This window comes from Myotis yumanensis, unplaced genomic scaffold, assembly GCF_028538775.1.
Source record: "Myotis yumanensis isolate MYYU_CA2020_CCGP unplaced genomic scaffold, mMyoYum1.0.hap1 SCAF_14, whole genome shotgun sequence".
In the NCBI taxonomy this organism is placed as follows: Eukaryota; Metazoa; Chordata; class Mammalia; order Chiroptera; family Vespertilionidae; genus Myotis; species Myotis yumanensis.
In genome coordinates this window covers 5,715,653-5,723,248 of record NW_027223765.1, presented here as the reverse complement: position 1 = coordinate 5,723,248, position 7,596 = coordinate 5,715,653, and positions in this window count along the sequence as shown.

Here is a 7,596-nt window from a genome sequence, read left to right as displayed (position 1 = left end):
TACATGCCCTTGACCGGAATCGAACCCGGGACCTTTCAGTCCATAGGCCGACGCTCTATCCACTGAGCCAAACCGGTTTTGGCTACATATTGTTTTTGTGATTAATCACTATGCTTTAATTATGTTCAATTTGTAACAATGAAATTGGGGGTCACCACAACATGAGGAACTGTATTAAAGGGTCGCGGCATTAGGAAGGCGGAGAACCACTGGTAGACAGAGGCAGTAGGGTGAGGTGGATGATGTCAGCCAGCAAGCGATGTCTCCAAAGCCATTGCCTGAGTTGACGTCCTTGGCCTCCACTTTCTACAAACTTACAAGGAGGTGTCTTGCTGCAGGAGCAGGAGAGGGATGCCAAGTTGGTAAAAAAAAAAAAAAGAAGAAAGAAAAAAAAGGCCAGAATGGGCTGGCAAAGGCTTAGATCTGCCTGCAAGGCTCCTTCCAAGCCCTGGGCTACTCAGTGCCATCCCAGGACTCATCAAGGACAGACCAGCCCAGCACCCAGCGGCCCGGAGGCCCCAGTCAGGGGCAGTCAGGCCAGGGAGAGTGCCTGTAAGCTTAGAGCAAGGCAGCCCCAGGCAAATACCCTTTGGTCCGTGGTCCAGCATGTCCAGGAGTAGCAAAACCTCTCCATCTAGATCTGCGCTCTGTGCCTGCCCTGTGCATGGCAGCTATAGGGCAGAGAAGGAGGCAGCACCCAGCTTGAGTTGCCTGGCCTGCTGGAGAGAGAGTTCTCAGCACCCTCCCCCTGCCTAGGCCAACCATGGTGACCACCAATAAGGTGTGGGTCAGGTGGGGAGAGCTGGGCTCAGGCGTTTGGGACACTTGGGACTTGCTCCATTCCTCCCTGTCCCCCACCCCTGTACTCCAAGGCACTGAGACGAGGGATGGGGAACAGGCGGTATATCCATGCTCCTCTCACCCAGCTGGGGTATGTTGCTTACTCTCTCTGGTTTCCTTCCTTCTCCTCCCGACTGGGGACTCCCTGCACTGGCTCCAGAGACCTTACCCACCCCATTCTGCTCAGTAAGGCCTAGAAGACTGGCCCTAGTCTTTTAGTCCTGATTCTGGGCCTCAGTTTCTCCACCTGCATAATCGGGGAGGGTGCTGGATGGCTTAGCTTTGTTTCCGGCTAAGACTTGGGTGGCTAATGAGGAGGAGCCTGGCCAGAGCCTCTGCCACCTGCTTTGTCCTGTGGGCTCAGGAGGAAGAGAGCAGCTGGAGGGGTGCCCCAAGCATCTAGGGGCCAAGGGAGAGCCAGAGGGTGAAGGCTGTGCAGAGAACGAGGTCAGAGAATGAGGGATGAGCTCAGGCTGGTAGAAGAGGGGAGGGGAGGAGGGGAACAGAAATGGGAGGAGCCAACAGATCCTGGAAGCCAAGTGTGTGCAGAGGAAAGGGCAGCACCAGCACCCCACCTCCAGATAAGGAGCCCCAGCAGCTGACTGAGGGGTGTAAAGAGCGGGAGGCCCACAGACTAAGCTGAACCCAGCCTCGCCAGGGCCTAAAATCCCCCATTAGTGAGTCACGGCTTTAGGGTAAGGGGAGAGCCCTGAGGAGAGGAGCCGAGTTATCAGCCAGGAGGGTGGAAAGGGAATGAAACACAGAGAGACCCAAGATGGGGCAAAACGGGGACAGAGGTGGGCTCCTGCCCTGAGAAGAGGCAGCAGGTGAGCAGCCCAGGGGTGGCTTTCAGGAAGAAGGAGAAGCTGAAACTCTGTCTTGGGCTGGCACAGGCCATAGGCGGACATCCAAGCTGCCTATGAGGTGGGGTGGGGTGGGGTGGGGTGGGGCTGACCACACAAAGAATTTCTCCTGCACCCCCTCTTCCCTCCAGCTCTAGGGGCCCCTCCTGCCTTGCAGGGCACTTATCAAGCCAGACCAGCTCATCTCTATCGCCACCTGGTGGGTACCTCAAGGACTTCCCCAAGATTGGCTTAGGTCCCCCAACACCTGGAAGGCCAGATGACACCAGGGGCAGGCCTCTCTCGCCTCAGCTCCATTTCAGAGTGAGATAGAAGAGGAGGAGATGGGGAGGCAACAGGCCTGGTGACGCCAGGGATCCAGGAGACCAGAGCCTGGCCTTTGGACCCAGGCCCCTGACCACAGTGGCACACAAACCCCAGCTGGGTTCTCCGTAGGCTCGGCCCTCGCCCTTGACCAAGCTCTGACCCAGTCCTTGTAGGCAAAAGCCAGTTAACTCAGGGGGGTGGGGGGGGGGGTCACCTCCTGGGAAGACAAGTGCAAAGGGTCTCCCACCATCCTGGCGGAGAGGGCCACCGTCGCCTTGATGGCCGAGGGTGACGTGTGGCTGGTTCCTGCCACTCCAGGGAGGGCAGCCAGTCTGCCATCAAAGTGGATTGGGAGCAGCTTCCCAGGTGAGGTGACATGGGGAGGTGACGTCTCTGAGAGCTGGGTAGGAGTCCGTGGGTCCCAAGGGAGTGTGGTGAGTGCAAGGAACACCTGAGTCCAGGTGAGCAGGTGCTGGGGCCTCTTTGCAGCAGGAGCCCAGTGCAGGCTTCTTCAGTGAGGCCCAGAGGAAGAGGGTGGGCAGGTCTGGGAAAAGTCACCAGTCCATCATCCAGGTGAGGAAGGGGGGCGGGGAGGGGCGGGCGGGTTTGGGAAGATGATGACCTGGTGGTTTGGGATATGCTGAATGTAATGTCTGTGGGACACCTGGGCAGAAGCCCCAAGGCTGTTGGAATCAGAACCTAAATCAAGCCCTAACCGGTTTGGCTCAGTGGATAGAGTGTCAGCCTGCGGACTCAAGGGTCCCAGGTTCGATTCCAGTGAAGGGCATATACCTTGGTTGCGGGCACATCCCCAGTAGGGAGTGTGCAGGAGGCAGCTGATCGATGTTTCTCTCTCATCGATGTTTCTAACTCTCTATCCCTCTCCCTTCCTCTCTGTAAAAAAAAATCAATAAAATATATTTTTTTAAAAAAACCTAAATCAACAGGGCCCAGGCAGGGTGCGGGGAGACCAGGGCAGCCCCGTGGGGAAGAGGTGCGCAGGGAGTCTGTCCCCAGGCACCTCCAGCTGGTGTGACGGCCCAGGGTGGTTAGGTGCCATCCCCCCTTCCCCTCCCCCATTTCCCACCACTCACCCAGAGCCTGTTTTAATGAGCAATGACCCTGCTTCCCTCTACGTGGGAACAGGAACTGCTCTTATCTCTCCAGGGGGTGGGGGCTGGAGCCACAGCTGGCAGTCATTAAACACCCTGATCAGGCCTGGATGGCTGAGATATTAATAGCCGGGAGTCCATGGCCCTGGAGACACAGCCTCCCAGGAAGGGGGACAGTCACCTCAGCAGGCCATGGCGATGAGCAGGACGGGTCATCCTGGCAGTGCCCCAGCCCCCATGCAGGACGGACGGGTAACCAGAGTCCAGAGAGAAGGAAAGGGACTTGCTGGGTTCACCAGCAAGTCATTGGTAGAGTCCGGCCTTGAACCCAGTTCTCGAAACCCCAGAGCCCGGTCCCAGCTGAGGGTCACTGGGTGTGCCCTGTGTGGACAGCAAGTGGAGCAGACCGAGTTGGCAATGCTGATTCTTCAGTCTCTTTCTTTAAAAACCTTGATATCTCGTTAGTCGTGTGTTTTTGCCTTTGTTTTGATTTTTTAAAATGTAAGTTATCCCGATGACTGAGCTCTGCGCCACCTCCTTAAACTGCGCACCCCGAGGTGAGTGCCTCCCTTGCTCAGCTCCCCGAGGGCCCAGCATCGCTGAGTCCCAGCAGGCCCACAGCTGCCTCCTCCCTCCTGTGCCTGAGACTCCCCCGCCCCGCCCTTGCAGGCTCATCATGGTGCAGTGGCTTCAGAGGAGTATGACTGCAAGGGCTAGGGGAAGAGGACTCAGTTTAATATTTTCCAAGTATTAACATCATCACACCGTGCGACCAAAAAGTTCCTGAGCGCTAAACTGTGTGCAGAGTTCCCGGCTCTGAGGATACGAGGCAGAGGCCCTGCCTCCCGGAGCTGACCTGTAATAAATGCGAGAAATGATAGCAGCAAGCAGGATGCGGGGCTAGATTAAGGGGGTGGTCACAGGAGGCCTCCCCAAAGAGGGGACAGTGGAGCAGGAGCAGGTCACCCCCTTCCTGATAATCAGATGATTTTTTTTTTAAATTACTGTTTATTGATTTTTAGAGAGAGAGGAAGGGAGAGGGAGACAGAAACACCTATGTGAGAGCAGAAAAAGGATTGGCTGCCTCTTGCATGTGCCCTGGCCGGGAATCGAACCGGCAACCTTTTGGTACATGGGATGATGCTCAACCAACTGAGCCACACTGGGCAGAGCCATCAGGATTTTAAACCGTGTACGTCAGACACCTTGAGAGCCAGGTCAGAACGTGCAGGCCCCTGCCACTGCAGCAGCAGCCCGGACAGCCTGTGAGGACACCCCTGCACTAGGAGCTGGGGGCCCCAGTGTGTCCGCCTCTCCCCTAGGGACTCCAGAGCTCAGGCGACTGGCAGGGGATGCCTGCCTGGACACGGGGAGCCCTGTTTCTTGGACCTTCCATCGCAGCAGTGACCTGGGCCCACAGACTCCATCTGGGCGTGGGTGGGGACCAAGAGGTCCCCCCACCTCCCCAGCTCAGTGTCCTCGGTGCCAAGTGATAGAGAACAGGCAGCTCTTGAAAAAACTAATATTTACTCTTCAAATGGAAGCTGGCACAGGCTGTTTCCTGCGGCTGGCGTCGGGCTCGCCTGTGGGATGGACACACAGGAGCCACTCCGGGAGATGGGCAGATGCCCTGAGGGCACCGGCATCCAGGATGAGACAATGTCCTCGAGGTGGGGACAGCGTGTTCCAAGGCGCCGTCCCACGCAGCATGGCTCTGCTCGTGCACCTTCAGTTCGGAGCCCTGTGAGCGAGTTCATCCCCGAGCTGGCCCGTGTCCCTTGCCCCTGGCCCCTGCTCGGATCCCCGGGGCCTCAGAGAATGTGCCTGGAACAACCGCTTGGGTTCGTGGTGGTCCTGGTCCCTTCACCCCGTCCAACTCCACCCCCTTCGGCTTTGCTTCTTCCCCGGGCTCACTTGGCTGTGGGGCCAGAACAGGCTATTTCTGGGGCGGGAAGAAGGCCTGGCCTCGGGGCACCTCTGCCCCCTGCAGCTGTGTCCTGATCCCTGTGAGAGCCCATCAACTCGTGGCCTCACGTGGGAAAGAGTCTCCGCCAGGAAACTACTTGTCAGACAGCCTGAATCTTGGAAGCAGCGAGTCCCCAGTGGCCAGGGCCAGCTCCCTCCCGCCTGCTTTTCCCTCTGGAGTCCCCTCCTCCCTGCTCTGCCCGCCCCGTGGCTTCCAGAAGCCCTCCCTGACCACTATAGCCCTGGCCTCGGCTTCGGTTCCCATCCCTGACACCGCTGAAGCAGCCCTGGAGGCGCAAACACTCTGGCAGCGGGAGGGGGGGTGGGGGTGGGGGTAGAGCCCCCAAAGGCAGGCTTTCTTGGCCTTATGGAGTTGGCAGGCCTGGGCACACCCAGGGCAAGCTCTCCCAGGGCCCTCAGGAACTGACTGACCACTGACCCTCTTTTATTATTTTTTTAATTCCTCATCATCTCTAGACCTAACTCCCATGCTCCTGGTCCTGTGTAGGCAATCGTTCAAATGCATTAAACATGGATATTTTTATTTATTTATTTTTTAATCCTCACCTGAGGACGTGCTTAGAGAGAGGAAGTGGGGAAGGGAGATGAGAGAGAGAGAGAGAGAGAGAGAGAGAGAGAGAGAAAGGGAGAGAAACATTGATGTGAGAAAGAAACATCGTTCTATTGCCTTCTGTATATGTGCCCCAACCTGGGATGGAATCTGCAGCCCAGGTATGTGCCCTGATCAGGAATCAAACCCACAACCTTCCGGTGCATGGAGCAACACTCAACCGAGTCACTCCAGCTGGGCTGAACATGTATCTTTTTAAATACATTCTTACGAAATATTTTATTATTTTGTGTGCAATACATCTAATCCTAAAATGTTATTTTTCACTCAGCTTTCTGTTTTGAAGCTCCATCCACATCCTATGTTACATGTAAACCTGGCACTTCTGCCTGTTGTGTGGTGCACACTTTGTGTCCATGATCGGCACACAGATGCTTTCTGCCAACGCAAATGATGCTTCAGGAAACACTTACCTTTATACCTGTCCCCTTAAGGATCTGTGTACGAATTTGCCAGGGATGTAAAACCAGTAGTGAAGTTTCCAAAAGGCATGTACACAACTGCATTTGGGTAGGCAGCTGTATCAGTCAGCCTGAGCCGCCATAACAAAGACCACAGACTGGGTGGATTGAAGAATAGGAATTTATTTCCTCACAGCCCTGGCGGCTAGAAGTCAGAGACCAAGATGTTGGCAGGTTGGTTTCTCCTGAGGCCTCTCTCCTTGGCTTGCAGACAGCCACCTTCTCCCTGTGTTTTCCCGCGGCCTTCTCTCTGTACACGTCCGTGTCCTAATCTCTTCTTTTTCTTGTTGTTGTTTTGTTAATCCTCACCAGAGGATATTTTTTCCATTCATTTTTAGAGAGAGTAGAAGGGAAGGGAACAAACAGAGAGAGACACTGATTGGTTGCCTCCGGCACAGGCCCCAACCATTACCAGGGATCAAGCTTGCAACTGAGGTACATGCCCCTGACCAGAATTGAGCCTGGGATCATTCATTCTGTGGGCTGACGCTCTAACCACTGAAAAGCCAGCCCTCCTGGCACAGAAAGGGCACCCTATGTGGGCCAAGATCGCTTTTTCTGTGTGGGTGCTGCCAAGTGGGAGACAGCACCTCGTTCCCAGCCTGGGCACACCCAGGGCAAGCTCTCCAGGGGCAACGCAGGCCCCTGGCTCTCCGAGGGCCCTCAGGAACCGACCTGAGGGGAAGGAGCTCGGGGCTACACTGGACTGGCTCCCTAGGATGGGCCTCAACTTCCCCAACTCGCGCAAGGACAAGGGGGTTGAGCCAGATGGTGTCGAAAGGCTCTGCCAACTCCGAACCTCAGAACTCAAAAACTCAGATGTTTATTTTGGACGCCTTTGCCCTCCTCTGAAAGATTCCGTGCAGGACAGATGGCGGAGGGAAGCTCGGAGCGTCCATTTCCCCACGTGCCTGGAGCGTGATCAGGAGAGGTGGGCGCCTTGCTTCCTTTCCGGGAATTTTATCAGCTGCCCAGGAGGACCTGGACACAGGGGCCCAGTCCTGAAGACTGGCTGGCAGCTGCGCCTCCTGGTGGCCTTCTCGAGATGGGGCTGGTCTTGGGAGATAACTCACACCGTCACCCTGGGAGCAGACAGGAGCCCGGAGCCCAGGGCGGGGAAGTGGCTGTAAGGCAGGGACAGCGCCTGCAGGAAGGCAGGCCTCCCAGCCCCCAGGGCGGCACTGCGACTGCTTTTTTTTTTTTAAATAAATAAATATGTTTTATTGATTTTTCACAGAGAGGAAGGGAGAGGGATAGAGAGTTAGAAACATCGATGAGAGAGAAACATCGATCAGCTGCCTCCCGCACACTCCCTACTGGGAATGTGCCCGCAACCAAGGCGCATGCCCCCGACCGGAATCAAACCTGGGACTCTGGAGTCCGCAGGCCAACGCTCTATCCACTGAGCCAAACCGATT